This window comes from Mercenaria mercenaria, chromosome 17, assembly GCF_021730395.1.
Source record: "Mercenaria mercenaria strain notata chromosome 17, MADL_Memer_1, whole genome shotgun sequence".
Lineage (NCBI taxonomy): Eukaryota > Metazoa > Mollusca > Bivalvia > Venerida > Veneridae > Mercenaria > Mercenaria mercenaria.
Window position 1 is genome coordinate 67718054 of NC_069377.1, and position 15091 is coordinate 67733144.

The following is a 15091-nucleotide window of genomic DNA, read 5'->3' on the forward strand; positions in this document are numbered from 1 at the left end:
AAAATAATAATTACTTGTTGAACTTTACACTTGATGGCACACTGATTTTACTATTTTCGGCACAATTATGCTCATCAGATAGATAATTATGTAATGCAATGGATGTCTTATTATTAATTTTTGGTTAAGTCATATATTAAGACAGTTTAAAAATAATACCAAAAGGTTCGTAATACAAGTTACAATGTATAAGTTTAGTCAGAATTGTTAAGCAACAAAATAGGAATATTTCACAATCTTATGTGGAATCAATTTACATGTCTGTAAATGCACAAAGCATCCCTGAAAATGATACAAAATGACAAGTATAGGTCCACAATGATGTTAAACAGGAACTAGCTTACGTTAAAAGAAATGGGAAAAAAATTATTATTTTTCTTTCAGCCGCTATGTGACAAGCCCGAAGTGCTGCTGGATTACCTATTTAGTACTTTTATACCTTTAATGAATTGCAACACTACTAAAAACACTTAAAAAACCTCATTAGTATATAGTAGATTGGAATTACTTGCTATATACATTATTTTCCTTAATTTATTGGACACAATGTGACCAGTACACAATGTGACCATTCAGACATGAATCCCTGGAACATTGTAGAAAACACGCATAAACATTTTCAAGTCAAATGTGAAGCAAAATACATGATTGCGGTGCATCTTCAGTCGATTTCTACCAACAACAATCCTGTTAAAATGCATAAAATGTGTTTTTGGAATTTTAGACTCAATGTGACCACAATATTTCAAGAGAAAAATCACCGCTTCGAAAATCTCTGCAGGGTAAATGGAAAGACGGCAACATCCACATAGCAAAATAATACATCGTTGGAACCGGAAAGTTGTTGGCTGGAACATGGTCGGTAAAATATATTCAAATACGATGAAAAATAAAACCTTCTAGTACATGGGGGCAGCCATTAAGGTGGACACAATGTGATCATAAACAAAAGTCCCGTGATCACCCGCCCTGTGATTAGTTGATGTCAATTGTATGTACATGGTATTGTAGTGGCGAAAAGCAGTCAACTTATAATTTCAATACACTATTCAATGTTATTATACCTCTCTTTTGTCTGCAATGATAAAATCCCATTACCCGAGAAAGATATATTTTGACTATCGAAAACATTTTCAACCTTTCTGACACGTGACCAAGCGAAAGTGACTGCCAGGTCATGTGTCCGCGCTGATATTTTGAATGTCATATAAGGGCAATTAACTGCTTCAATTTTTTAGCCAAATCCTTGCCTCCCTTGTACATATATAGTAGTGACGTTACTATTCAATGTGTACACAGGCGATTATCGCGCTAAAGATGAAAGTTAAATTAAATGAATTAAACATTTTTATGACTAAATTTTGTTCGGTATAATAAAACAAATATTATATGGCAGCGTGTGTGACATTGATATTGTCAACCCTCGAAACCGCCTCGGGTGACATTGTGTCCTCGGGTTGACAATATCAATGTCACACACGCTGCCATATCATATTATATAAATACCATATGGCAGCGTGTGTGACATTGATATTGTCAACCCGAGGGCAGAATGTCACCCGAGGCGATAGCCGAGTGGTGACATTCTGTTCCGAGGGTTGACAATATCAATGTCACACACGCTGCCATATGGTATTTATTTTATTATACCGAACAAAACTAAACACATAAAAAAGTTTTAAAAATGTTTCTGGTTCATTTAATTCAACAGTTTCATCTTTAGCGCGGTAATCAGTTGTGTACACACTGAATAGCGACGTCATTACAATATGACACTGTGTACAAGGGACGCAATCATATGGCTAAAAACCTGAAGCAGTTATTTGCCCTTATATGACATTCAAAATATCAGCGCGGTCACATGACCTGACAGTCACTTTCGCTTGGTCACGTGTCAAAAAGACTGAAAATGTTTCTGATAGTCAAAATATCTCCTTTTCGGGTAATGGGATTTTCCCATTGTAGACAAAAGTGAGGTATAATAATTATATATAACTCATTTAAAATTGTCGGAAGTAATAAAAACTAATCTAGGTTATGTAACAAAAGAATACTTCACCAATACCTACGTTACATTCATTGCACCTAAGACTTACAAAAACTTTTATATTTACTCAATAATCGTAAAGTTTCAGCGAGCATTTCTTAAGTTATGACTTTTGAATAATTCTTTATAGACATCGTTATCAAGTGTAACCTTTTCGCAGATACAGTTTATTGGTACATTCATTACGTAACTAGAATATGTTATTGTTTCAAGTAATTGTAAATATACAATTGAATGCTGTTTTTGTGCGTTTATACGGGCATAAACCACATTGGGACTTCTTGCATATCATCCAAGAATCGCTAGTTTACTGTGGACGAAGTATTTTCAGTTTTTGCACTGATAGAAATTTAAAGAAGCCTTATAAAGCACAAATGTGTTCATACCAATATTTTAGCTGTCAGTCTGGAAGCTGATGCACCGTAGTGTTGACCTGTCAGACAAAAATATCTCTCTTATAAGAAAATGACCCCTATTTTAATGGTGTTTTTGTGGTTTATAGGTCATTTATGAACATAAGGTTAGTAATTATTATTTATAATAGCTATATGTGAAAGCTCTCGAAAGACTGTTTATTTTATATAGAACATAAAGCAGCTTCATTTTCTACTACTCTGTAACAATGATACTGTAACAAATTTCGGTGGGTGCTATTATTTATCCCGAGCGGTCTAGATAAAAATACACTAATATCATAAAAAGACAAGAAAAAGTATCAGAATGCAATAACACTAAAATGAAAGTACCTAAAATGCCGTATATATAAATTTCATAATGACTGCTTGTCAAACTGATATTTGTAGTTAAATGCCTATAAATTCTCAATAACTATTAAATAAATTTTCCTCAAGCTATCTGCTAAGTGATTCGAAAAATATTAGCTTATAAAAGAATCAGAAGAATAATCAAAGATACTTGAAATGCCAAGAACTACAATGTATAAAACAATTACAAGAGTAAATAGTAAACCCTAAGGTTACAGCAAAATGCCTAACTAAAATAACCACCAGAATGCCACGACCCAGGCTTCCATGACCAATAAAGACACAGAATGCCCTTATCTGTTCTTTGTAGGAATATCAGCCTAAAGTCCTGGTGCAACTAGTATATTAAGCCACAACAGACTCTTAAAATGCCACTAGAGTACCACGACCCGGGCCTCCTATGCCGTTCAATATATCTAGCTAAAAATGCCTTTCTTTTGCTTTAAAATTGTCTACTTGGCACTGTCGTCCCAAAGTCCCAGCTTGACTAGTGCAACAAATAATGAATTAAATAATTTAAAATTATTATCGATGTGTCTCCTTCGAACTCTGACTGCGAACTGAGATTCATCTAAAGGTCTAACTAAACTAAAGAAACCAGCGTGGGAGCCATCTGGTCTAGTCGCGTTAAGGTGCCAGGTATTTGAACACTAATTTTTTACTTGGCATGGCAACATAGGTCTAAATTAAAGCTAGTTTCTGTTTAAATTTCATTGTGGATGTATTTGTGACATTTTGGTAGGAACAATGTGAGAGCAGGTTGTATTTGGTGAAGTGAATCTCAACTGTAGTATGAGTAGTACTTCCAGGTCACAGCAGTGTGATTTTGATGTCAGTTTACAGTAAGCAAATGTGACCAGAGAAAACTCTCTTAGAAGATATATGACCCCTACTTTTCTCTTCATTTTATATCAGTTTTATCATAACTCTTTAAAATGAGGTAAGGATTTGTTCTCTGAAATGGGTCTAGCTATGTTTGGTAGCTCTTTAAAAAATGTCAGTTTTATAAAGAATATATAGGGAAAACTATTTAACTGGTTGTGACCTATAAGAAAATGTGGGCAAAAATTGAGATTTGTCTAGATATTGATATAAATGGACTAGTTTGGTCAGATTTTGGTAAAAAATGAGCATTTCATTGAAATTTTGCTGCAAAAATTGATAAAAACCAAAAAAATCACATTTTCACTGTTTGGGGTGTATTTTTTTTTAAAATGCACATTTACACTCTAAATTTTGCCTATATATACCTTTTAGAGGAGACATTTGGTATATTTCAAAGTGTTAGTGTGTAATTTGCATGCAAATCATTGTGAAAATTTATGAAATAGGGTAAAAACCAGCTCTGGCTAGAAGAACTGATTAAAAATATGTCGCGACATCAATTTTGAAGGAAAATTGGCGCAGGTACCCGCGTTACTGAAAATGCCATAAAACCTGGAAAACTGATCTCAACAAGCTGAATCTTGGTATTTTTCATGCAAATATGCTACTGGTACTATACAAAAGAAATTGAGACAATTAAAGAAAAACAGTTTTTCTTATAGGCCTAACTAAACTAAAGGAACCAGCCCTTTAAAAAATGTCAGTTTTATATAGAATATATAGGGAAAACTATTTAACTGGTTGTGACCTAAAGTGAAGCCAAGTCTTTTGACTTGCTTCTTGGTCTGCGCATGCGCCAACATACTTATCCAATGGAAGTTCTTCTAGGAAATGCGTAGTGCTACTGAACATAACAATGTAAAATGTCCACTGACTGGATAAAAATACTTACATTCATTTCTAATTAACGCCGTCTTGACATTGACTGATAATACATGTACGTATATATGCAAATAATAAGCGTTTATTAATACCTATTGAAATAAAGCTTTCAACAACGAAATAGCAACAGAAACAGAAGAATTATAAATGATTTAACGAAATATGAATGCAATCAATGTTTTAATTTACCCTAAATACGTACGGTAAGTAATTGAACAGCATAATAAAAGGGAAAAGAACTACGTAGCACCTATCGAGAGCAGTTTTGTAAAAAGGCAGCAATTTTAAGGAACGATCTAATAAGAGTATCAGAGGCATTTTGTCACAATACCTTTATTTGCTGGAACGTCTCTTTTAAATAAAAGCCACATTTTATTTCAAAATATTACGAGGACTAGCTCTACCATAAAATTGTTATTATTGTAAATAAATCTACGATCTGTTCTTTTATTTGAAAAGATATTGTTTATTTGGTTATTATTTCATTTATCCAACATTGTCTCAGAAGTAGATTAATACTGAAATTGTTTTATTTTAACAAATCTGAAAGAGATGAACTTTTATATCGTCGGTTAATTCATTTTTTCAGTCCAATTAGCATACATATTCATTACGTTTTTCATCAACTATAAATTGTTTTAGATTTTGAAATAAGTTGCCTAACTAATACAGAAAATAAATATAACAAGCTCAATCAAACCATTTGTGATCTAAATCCTCAATTACGCATGTTAATAAATGATGAAAAATTCATGTTAAATTGTTCACTGTTCGACCTGAAACCTTTAATGAAACATTTCAATGTCTTGAAAACTCTTTCCCGCTCTACTGAAGGACTGGATGCCTCATATTTTCAAACATCTACTGCTGCTTTTCTCTTATTCTTCCTTACACACACCGTGGCCAGAATAAATTGTATCAGAATTACTAACATCATTGCGGAACTCTTCCCGCAAAAACGCCGATGGAGCTAAAAATACAAACATAATTCTTGGAATACCATTAGAAGAAAAGGTTTGCTTAATGCTATAGCAATAAAATAACACGTATCCCTTCCGGCGGTGTGAAACAGTTTTTACGTTCAGTCCCTCAGTCTGTTTGTTCAATTGTGTGTTCGTTTTTTTTGGCCGCTAGATAGATGTCATTTAAATTTGGATGGAATGTTCCGATCATCCAGACGTACATAACCCGTGCTGTAGTCTAATCAAAGTCACAATTGCGTAATTATCAAACTTTTGAGCTTTGCAAATATAACCAGTGTTTTTCTAATTTCAGTACTGTATAGGATAAAATACACAGAAGCGTACATCTGTTACTTTTAAAAATGTAACATACTGTCTGAAATATAGTTAATGTTTACAGACTGAAAATTTACTTTAAAAACCTTGACTTAAAATGTTTGTAAATCACCGAAATAACTCTTGAAATTTACGGCGACGTGAAATTATTATAACTGTTTGTTTGAAAATATATGGCAACACACTGTTATAATTGTCTATTTCTGAACAGTGGCAAAATTAATTTTAATGTAGTTATAATTTTCTATACTGTACTTTAACTTTCTAAAACTAAACAGTAACACAGAGTTTATAACTCTTACCATTACCTGTAAATAAACAGTACAGTAATAAGAGAACGATATATTATGAAAATACATACTGTTATATATCCTTTTCTCACACTTATCTCCATCAAATCAACAGACCGGTGTATCTGGAGGCCGGTAACCATTTGTTGTCGGCTAGCGTCCTCGTAACTCGGCGCCATCAATGTCATCCTACGTAAAACAAAGTTCGCAAGTCCTTAAATCGTGTTTGTTACACTTACGTTCACATTACTTTACTCTTTTTGTGTGCAAAAAGAAGCTGGCAGATTCCGGTGACATACAGCATTGTGATAATGCGCCTATCTTACAACAATAAAAATAAGAGGTGCAGACACAGCACATTACCATTCAGAAACACGCGTTGAACAAATAAAAATCTAGAATTTCCATAGTTCTATGAAGATCGTTCACGTCACTTGAAAATGAAAACAAAAACGTAATTCTTTTTGTTAATTTGTTTTTAACATAAGATAAAAGGTAAGGGTAGATTTCTCGAAAGCACTGAGCACCACAAACACAGCTATAGAGCCATGCATTTGCATAGTAGACCCACTACAAAAAGAAGCTGTAACGGAAAAATATTATACTTCAAAAATCCAACAAATTCATTTTAATTTTATGCAGGGAGAAAGTGGAACAAGGATGAATATTCAAAAGAGAATGCTACGTTCCTTAATTACAGTTACCCTTCAACGTAAACCACTGCAGCGCAGACACATACGTACGAAACACAGAAACATACACATAACTAACATATATAGATAAACAAATAGACAAGTAAGATATAACAATACTGTGTAGAACCGTCCAAGACACACTGGCGCACACACATAAGAAGGAAAAAGCAACAGTCGGGCACCGCCTAAGGACGGCCGGCAGCCAAAATTAAGGTAGGCACGATAACATAATTATTACTCAAAGTAAAAGGAGAGGGAGTGCAAAAGCAAGGGAGTGCTTATGCAAGGTGAAAGGATGTGAGGGGGCGATGGGGTAGTGAGGGGAAAAAGGAAAGAAACACTTACAAGCAAGACAACATACGCAACATAAAATACAAGGTGTATGGTTGGTACAAAAGTTGCGTCTTCGCCTAACTTTTCCTATTAATCTTGGATAAACAAGGTAAGTCGGAAGTGTAGTGACCTTATTTATCATCCCTTTATTCTTAGATTTGTGTTTATTTCATAATTGGATGATTTTACGGAACAAATCGAAGACGTAAAAATGTAATGTGTTTTCAGTTTCATGGCATAGTAGAGGAAGGTGACATGTATGTTGAAAATGCATTTAAAATACGAATCCTGTTATTTTAGTATTGCTAGGATGTTTAATTATATGGCGTTTGATATTAGAATACTCTTCACAGATAAAAATAGCGGAAATAACTTCTCGCAAATGCAAAAACCTTGCAATATTTAGTTTTTATTAAGTCAACTATATTTTTGTATAAAAGCACCTATATTATGTCACAAATATTTCGTCACATTAATTTTGGGAGGTATTTGTGAGGGGTGTCTGTTTCTGGCTGAAAAAAATCCTTCCTTTATCCTTCGGCATATAGGCCCAATTGTTAAAACACGCACATGCCAGTTTTTATTCTTTGTATAAGGCTTTGTTTATTATATTGTCGCCCCTATTGAAAGGGCCAGTCAATTTTGGACTATGAGACACCTTTTTCTCTGTGCGAATTACCTCCTGAATCCTATCTTTGCAGGCCAGGCGGCCTGGCGGGATTCGAACTTCGACCTCCCGCTCCGAAAGCGGACGTTAGGCCAACGCAAACGCAAATTTTGTACGTATGTTCCTTGGGTAAATCTTAGTAAATGTAGATGTAGCATCGATATATTTTAGGCGGAGAGATTGCAATGTGACATGTGATTCTGACGCATCATGATTACGTCATGATGTCGCGCGTTCTGAAAAGTTAATGATAAGTTACGTTACATTTGGCATTTTTTCCCAAATACATCAGTAGTTATATATATGGGGGTGCGAGCCCGATTTTGACCCCCCCTGACCCCTTGACCCTATTCTAAAAAATCCAATGCCGGACAATTTAAAACCAAAAATAAACAACTTTTCATAGTACTTTTGAAAACCTATAGTAAAATATGATTTAAGATAATTTTAAACACTTCCACCAATATTTGCCAAAAATCCTGCCAAGTGGCAGCAATGTGGCAGTCGCTGCCAACTTGACAAATTTTGGCAGAACGTTGGCAAACACAAATTCAACCAATCAAAAGCCTGCCATTTTTCTGCCAAGTGGCAGCAATGTGACAATGTCTGCCAACTTGGCAAACTTTTGGCAGATTATTTTTATTAATAAAATGTAATGTGTTTGTTCTTATTTTGAATTAGTAAGTATATTATTAGGGTACACATAGTAATTAAAACTAGGGATTAATCCAAAAGTTTACTTTCTTTATAATTTATATATTCCTCCAATATGTGGAATCTGATATAACTATCCGACAAAAGTATAAATGATACTTTTGTATATGTTGAATCGTCATAAGGATGAATATCAAACATTGTCCTTTCTGTTAAATAAATTTTAATTTTTTTCTGATATAAACATATACTATCCGTTTCAGGCCCAAATTCACCGACTATGGGTGTTATATTTACACTCCCGTGGGGAAATGTACCTGTAAAACCATCTTGCTACCACCTAAAAAGAAAATGTGATACTTTACATTTTTCCTTCTGTGCGGTCGCTGTTAAATAAAACCTGATATCTATTATATAAATTCCGGTTTTTTTGACTGAAAACACATTTTTTAATAGTACATCCGGTTACAACTAGTTTATATTCTTGGTTTGTGTTTTATAAATCTTTATAATCTACGACATTACCAGATTCCAAATTAATCATATCAAAATAGACCACATCATTACCAACTATATTATTATATGTTGAATATATCCAGACACCTTGACTATCGAAATATTTTTTTATTGTTATTATATTATGTTGATTTAAAGTTTGTTGGCTCTGGTTTTGATTCATCATAATAACGCTGTTATATTCAAAAAGAAACACTTCACGTGGTCTTAATTTTTCTATTTCTTTTTCCAATTCTTCTTTTATTTTTTTGTCTTTCTTTTTAAGTTTAAGAATTATTTCAGCTAAATCATCAACTCGTTTTGTTGTAGCAACTTCAGAAGCAGATAAATTGTCAACAGTAGCCTTTGTTCTAGCTAATTGTGTTTCTTGTTTTAAGAAAACATTTTTTACTTTTGTAATTTCTTGGGTATTAGTGGTAATTTCTTCGACATTAGCGGTTATTGCTTTAGTATTAGCAGTAATTACTTGGGTATTAGCAGTGATTGATTCTCCTTGTTTAGCTGATATTTCAACTACAGAGTCCAAATCATTTATTATTTTTTTAATTTGATCATTAATTATCTTAATTGCTTCTTCTTGTTTAGCTGATATTTCAACTACAGAGTCCAAATCATTTATTATTTTTTTAATTTGATCATTAAATTCATTAATATCTTCTTGTAATTTTTTTGTAATATTACTTAATTCTGCATACTTTAAATTGTGACGGTTGTCAACAATACTAATCCAATTTCGAATTTGTTTTTTAAAGTCATCTATTTTAGAATTAATTTCTTTTTTAAGGTTATCTAATGCTGTATCATGATCATCACCTCTTTGTGAAGCTGCCTTTTCCAATTCAGATTTATATTCTGCAAATTTATTTGAAAAATGTATCGAGTAAATCTTGATTCCCTTTTGTCATTTCAGTATTTAGTTTATTTATTTCTGTTCTGATTTCTAAACTGATACATATTTTGTAACTTTTTTCAGCTTCAATAATCTTGTCTTTTAGTTCTTCATGTTTAATCATACTATCTTTTAATTCTTGAACCTGAGTGAATAAAATGTTTAAATTAACTCGAAATACTTCTTTTATGTTGTCATCTGTCAAATCAGATTTTTCTTCAAGTTCTTTAATAGAATCAGTCATAGCTTTCATTTCTTCTTCAATTTTACCTTGTAATGATTAATTAATAATGAATTCTTTTTAAAATCTTTTGTTAATTCTTCAATATTCTTTACTTCTGCTTCTAGTGTTTGTTTTATACTTTTGATGTCTTCAAGTTTATAGTCATCTATTACACTTTGAATTTTTTTATACACAAACCGTCTTGGAACTGCATCGTTGGGTTTATCTGGATTTCCTAGGTTGATTATTTCATTACCTCCCATATCTAATGCTCTATTCATTGTGTTATCAAGTTCCTTATTTCTGTGAAGATACGATTCCGTTTCCTTTTTAAGCTTTTTGAATTGTTTTTTAGTAGCATAATTACTTAAATCAATATCAAATTTAACTTTACTTATACTGTCAGGTTGATTAATTTGTTTTACATCATTAAAAACTCCCATTATATAATTATTATATATTACCAGTAAAGTTTTTTCTTAAAAACTTCCTTGGTTTGTCAATATATAAGAAATCATATTTTTGATTTGTTGCATTAGCAAAAGTATCACGATCTATATTTTGTTCATCACAAATCCTATTATTTTCCATTTTACCTGGACTTTCAAATAAAATATAATGTGAACAGTTAATCCGAATATCCTTTGGTGTTTTATAGTAAGACTGACTTAAATAAATAACACAACAGTTTTTGTGGCGTCCTTGAATAAAGTATTTTGTTATTTCATTTTGAACTTTTTTATCTTCACATATAAAATCTCAAATATTACTACTTTTGTTTTTTCTGATTCAAGATTTCACAAGGTTCAATTTGGTTGGGATCAGCTGAATATTCAAGTATTTCATTTGGATCTAATTTAATCTTTTTTGCAATTTGATTTAAGTTGTTAATTAAATCTTGGTATTTAGATTGTTCTAAGTTTTTAGCATACAAGTATAATTTATCATAATATATAAGAGGTTTTCGAAGTATATGCATTAATGTATTTGTTTTTCCAGATCCAGAAGATCCACATATTAACATTCTAAAACATGAATCTGGCATAAAAGGATAAAATTGTTTAAAGTTATTGAATTTATCATTTTTTGTATCATAATTTGGAATTTCCATTTATATAATATTACATTATTTTACAATATCTTACATTATCTTACATTATTTTACATTATTTTACATTATCTTACATTATTATATAAATGCAATCAAAACTTAATGAAATGATAATAAGAAAAAAAATAGTCGGACAAAAGATGAGAAATCTTAGAGAAGAAATAATGAGAGAAAAAATAAGAAAAGCTACAAATCGGGATATGTACACTGAAATTTATAAGCCAATTACTGAAAAAATAGAAAGTCAAAAAGAACAATTATCAAGTCAGTTAAAAGCATTACCTGGAATTAAGGAGCAATTAGCGTTACTTCCAAAAAGTTTTGTTGATAAAATAAAAGAAGTAGAATCAACAACAAAATTGGCAGAGATAACGGAAAGAACAACCACCTCCGGGACTACAACAACCATTACAACCATTACCGCCGGAAGATACTATGGGTTTGGAAGAGCTATTCCGAGAACCGACACGATTATTACCACCGAAAGATCATATGGTTTCAGATGATAAAGATGATGAGTTTGAAGACATTAAAGAACCTCCCGAAGAACTAACAGAAGAATTTATAGCAAATTTAGATATAAATATCGATAAAGATATAATATCAGAATATGAATTGCCTACATTAACAGAGTTAGTAATAAAAAAAAATAAAGATGATTGGATAAAAACAAGAAAAGAGGTTACCGAAAAATTAAAGACCTTTACTCGTAAAATAAATGAATACAGTAAAAAAAATCCAAATAAAAAAATTGAATTTACAGATGCAGAACCTATGACTGCAGGTGAGTATGTTTCGGAGTTAGAATTACATAGAGAAAATTTTAAAAGATACAATGAACGCTTATTAAAAATTATTAAAGACCCAAAGGTATTTGGAAGGGGAATAAAACATCATAACCCATATAAAGTTTCACCAAATGGACAATATGGTAATTTAATTATTAACTTAAATAAACTTTATGGTCAAAATAAGTTAATTGCTAAGGATAGAATAACTGGAAAAGAAGTAATTAACACTAAAGTAGATGATGATTTAATTGATTTGATTAATAAAAGATATAACAATAAGAAAAAGCATTCAATCATTCAAGAAAAATATTCAAAGAATTAACAGAAAAGTCAGGATTACCTATCAATAAAAGATCTATGAAATTTAAAAAAGTAATTAGGGGACAAGGTTATGACGTTTGTCCATGTAATCCAAAAGAATTGGTTAATGACTTGAAGTTAATTTGTGGTTCAATTAATGCTGGAAATAATAATGAAGAACTAAAAAATGAAGGTATTAGAATAATTGATGAACTATTAAAATGAATTCTCTTTTACCAGAACAACATGAAATGTTATATAAAAATTATTTTTCTTGAATATATAAATGGAACAAAAAATAGTATTAAGTTCTGAACAGTTAAAGATAATAAAAATAAACGAGTGATTTTACAATCAGATTTAGTCGTTCTTTAATTTTAGATAAAAATAAAACTTATGTTGTTGGTTTGGATAGTATAAACACTATGACCTACTCTTGGCATAATATTAGTGATGAATATGACAATAAAAGAATTCGTTGTCATAATGGTAAAGAATGGAAAGATATCATATTTACAAATGGTTCTTACAGTTACACAGATATTAATAATTATATTAGGGAAACATTAATAAATAATGGTGATTATGAATTTGATAAATCAGAAATTGCTCCAATAAGTTTGGAAGTTGATTTAAGTAGTTTTAAGATTTTGATTTCAATTACAGATAATTTTAAGTTGGATTTGGAAATATCAAATTTTCATACATTGCTTGGATTTGAGAAAAAAAATTAGACAAAAATGAATGGGGAACTAAAACACCAAATATAACTAACTCTGTGGATACAATTTACATTCATTGTGATCTTATTGATAATTCACTTGTTGATGGTAATTTCAGTGATATTATCTATGCTTTAAGTACTGCAGATTTAACAAGAGCTTATCCATTTACAAAAGAACCACAAAGAGTTGGATTTCTGAAATTAATAAATATATTATAAATTCAATTAGAATATATATTACAGATGTATTTGGTAGAATAATTAATTTTAATGAGGTTGAAACAAGTTTTACATTAATATTAAAAGAAATTTAATTAAAACTAAAGTTTTAAAACTTTTATTAAATTTTAGTTTTATATAATGTACAAAAAAGTTTATGACAAAAATAAAGGAATATTTATTTATGTTGATGCTCACACAGGAGAAGAAATCATACACGGGACAGGTATCTTTGACACTTTAAACGAAATTAATTCAATCCTCAATTAGCACAGCTGGAAAAAAAAGCTTTGGAACAGCAGGAAAAGCAGCACTTGAAAGTGGAACAAAAAAGATTGGAACAGAAGTTGGAAATTTAGCTGCAGCTAAAATTGTTGAAAAAATTAAAAAGAAACCTGCTCCGGCAGTTGGTAATTTAATTGCCAAGGAATTACAAGAAAAGAATAACAGTAAAAATAATAAAAATAATAAGGAGGAGGATATTCATATGAGAATAAATAGAATATTGTCAGGATCTGGGACTTTAGCTCGTGCTGGAACTTCAGCTCAACAAAAACGTATTAACAGATTAATTTATAAAAAATAAAGTTTTAACTTTAATAAAAAATAAAATAATATATAATATATACATGTTTAGAACAAAGGAATATTGCGAAAGATATGAATTAACTCCTATTCAATTAGATACAGCTTTAATATCTGTCCTGGGAAATAATGTTAAGCAACAAAAAAACGGATATCACTTTACAATTAATGATAGAAGTTCATATTTTGATTGGTTTAATGGTTATTTTGAAGTAAGTTTTAAAGTAAATAAGCTTGCTAATGGTAATAATTACGCTGATGGAGATCAAATTGCTTTAATTAATAATGCAGCTTCATTAATTGATCAGTTAGTGGTTAAACAAAATGGAAAAATTGTATATGATTGTAATAATTTATACAAAGTAATAAATGTAAAGAGTTTAGTTGAACTATCTGAAGATTATGTAAAATCAACTGGAACAAATGAATTTATCTATTTAGATACTACTGATACTGCTGCTGCTGATAATAATTCGGGTTTTGCTTCTAGGAAGTTATTAATCCAAGATGGTAAAGAAGTAAATGCTAAAATTCCATTAAATAATTATTCATTTTTTCAGGGTTTAGAAACTAATATTTTACCTCCAAGTCAAATTCAAATAACACTGCAGCTGACAGATGATGATGAATTAATTTTTAGAGCTAATGCTGCTGATCCAGGTAGAGTAATTGTAACAAAATTAATTCTATGGGTTCCACGTTTGGTTTTTAATGAATTTGGGTTTGATCTAATTACTACTGAAAGATTTACAAAAGCAAGATGGTCATACCTTAGGGAAATGATGACGCAATCAACTGATACACGACAGACGGACATAACTTTTAGAATAACAGCTGGTATAACAAAACCACAACATGTATTTGTTTATTTACAACGACCTGAAAAAAGTAATGCACAAAGACAGAATCCACATTTATTAGATACATTTAAAGTTGATGCAGCAGTTGATAATACTTGTATTTTGAGCTCTTGTCGTCTTGAAGTTGGTAATGGTGTTTTTTATCCAGAAACAGAATACACAAGTATATCAAGAATATATGATGATGTAATTAATTATTATTATAAACAAAATAATAAGACTACTGGAAGCCTCTTAAATATATCAAATTTTCAAAGTTTGTTTGGATTTGTTCATTTTAACTTGGAATATAAAAAGGAAGTAACTACAGAAGATCCTAAACACATAACATTAACAGCTAAATTAAATGTTCGGCCGG